This window comes from Schistocerca gregaria, chromosome 2 (genome assembly GCF_023897955.1).
Source record: "Schistocerca gregaria isolate iqSchGreg1 chromosome 2, iqSchGreg1.2, whole genome shotgun sequence".
In the NCBI taxonomy this organism is placed as follows: domain Eukaryota; kingdom Metazoa; phylum Arthropoda; class Insecta; order Orthoptera; family Acrididae; genus Schistocerca; species Schistocerca gregaria.
Window position 1 is genome coordinate 305,021,537 of NC_064921.1, and position 2,647 is coordinate 305,024,183.

Sequence of the window (2,647 nt, forward strand, 5' to 3'; positions counted from 1 at the left end):
AATTCCCATCTTTCGCTTTAACGTTAGCATTATTTTTACGGGTCTTACGGGGTCCTTCCCTTTTCATTATACACTTATTTCAAATAACTGGATTATATATTTTATCATTCGCACCTCCTTGCAGAATTTTCCCTTTGGCATTGCTCTTAGTTAATTGATCGCTAATAATAATAGAAAACTGAAAAAATCCAGATTATTTTATTTCACAAATAGACCAAATGCGTTTTGCTTTAATACAAAGCATAATCATTAGCGAGTTTTTAGGCGCCTTACATTATTGCCATATGTTCTATCCAAGTGCGCCCTTTTTACAACACATTAGACTGTAGTGCCGGCCTAGTGCAGGGCATTGCGGTGATGTAAAGCAAAACCATGATAATCTGTGGTTCTGCTCTAATTTTTCAGTTTTTTCTTTCTACTACCACACTAGTTTGGTTCCCTTGCTTAAAGAAAAAAGGCGAATTATATGAAATTTGGGCTTAATAGGAGAAGAGGAAGAGGTAACACTCAGCTGGTACGTTTGGAAAACAAACGAAAAATATATAAAGGCACATAACCGGGAGTAGCAGTTTAAACTATATTACTTCAACCTACTAATTAATATTTCTGTATCATTTTAATGATACAATATACAGAATAGCACTACTATGTACAACGCTTGTGATGTAAAACTAATGAAAACACATTTTAGTGTATAAATTCAGCGAATTGTAATAAAATTTCAATAAATTGCAGTACTTATTATTTTGTAATGATAATGTTTCCCTCGGTTATAACAGTAATATTGTGTGGATATCATTATACGTGAACAACACTAAAAATCGCTATTGTATATGTGAATAATGTATGGCTGTATGATCATGAAACCAAAGGCCAGAATAAAGAAAAAGTACTCCTTTTTATGCCCCGCAAACATATGGGGTTCTCAGGTACAGCCTAAGCATATATCGCTTCTACGTGTCTTACGTAGGTACAGTGCGCTGTTGAACTATTAATTTTCCACCTTTTTGTGAAAAACCTGAGAAACTCGTCACAGAAATGAAATCTGGTAAAAATGATGGCTGTTTTATTGCAACGAAACAGTTCAGTTCCTGGGATATGATCCATTGCTACTTAAACTCTTTTAATTTCTTCATGTGATGAATCTGTTCAACGATTCGATGCGTTCTGGAAACAGGTACGATAAATGTTTATTTTTACAGCTTTTGGTAATAAATTACGATTGCCTTAAGTGTTTTCATATAAATAATTTGCAGACATTACTTTTCATCACGCCCTCGTAGAAGTTCCTGGTGTTACAGAAGAATGGTGAAGATTTGATGGATAGATCGAGCAACTAATGAAGAGATTCTGTATGACATCAAGGGAAAAAAGTGCTTTACGACTCGGATTGTCTGAAGGAAGGGGCATTAAAAAAATTGATTTGGTAGTGAAGGGAAGTGTGGAGATTTATTTCAGTAAATTACCTAACGAGGACTGTAGGTTGCAGTAGTTATGAAGAGCTGAAGAGACTTTCCCAGAGTAGACTAGCTAGGAAGTTGAATGAAACGAGTATCAGAACTGAAGAATACAATAAAACTAGCTACTTCCAAAGGCAAGGAGTGTGTTTTTCTCGGAGGCAACAAGTAACCAATGATAACGAAAAAATGTTCTAAACGTGCGGACTTAATTTCTAAACCATTTTATAATTTTCCTTCACGTTCGCCTCCTTGAATTATAGAAGTATCTAAGATTTATCTCATATTCTACGGGAATTAATACAGAAGGAAGTGAACGATTAAGAAACGCTATGCGAAACAGACTGGCACATTCTTCCTAGCTGCTTCAGAATGTGCCCAGATACTGGCAGACTGCTTCAGGTAGGAATCGAATTGGCTGGCGAGGCCTGAAACTTTTATTCGAAGTATGCCTCGGAGGGAAGAACTTGTGCTCGGCGGCTGTACGTTAATATTGCAGGGAGAGAAGTTCTCTCACAGGGACTGTACCTCAGCGGAGAACGACACAGGCTTTCTGTTCTCTGTTAGTCAAAGCTCAATACGGTAATTCCTCAGTTTCCAGCGGTACTCGTTTGCTCAAGAAGCCGTCTCAGTGCTTACAGCTTATTTAACTCCTTGGGAGCTCCCTGAGTTTCTAACTAGACGCTTCGCGGAAGAGGAACTTTAACAGGATTTTTTTCTCGGCACCCAAGATATAATCACCACTTCTGTAGGGGCTTCTAGTTATTCCTCGACTCCACAATAGTCAGAATCACTTTCCGGTGCGCTATATTTAGTGGTAAAATTTCGGAATCTATTGTTTACTTTCTATTAGAATTTGAATGTTCTGTTGTTTAACTCTGTACTTGTGTACAACCTCTGTTTGTAGTTTCGCGGATCTAAAGGCTATATTAGCACAAGACACTCAGAAAACACGGCCTTGTAGCAGACATTTTTGACCAGCAGAATCACAAAACATAAATGAGGTGTTATTTGGAAAAATATTGTTTCAAGCAAATGTTTACCTTTTTTGCCAAATAACACTAAAACGGTAGGGAGCTGGTGGGGTGAGTGTTAAGGTACTGGGCCAGTAAAGGCATACAAAATTTTAATAACAATTTATTAAGAGACACCAAATACACAAACAGTAAACACTTAATATGACATTGCAG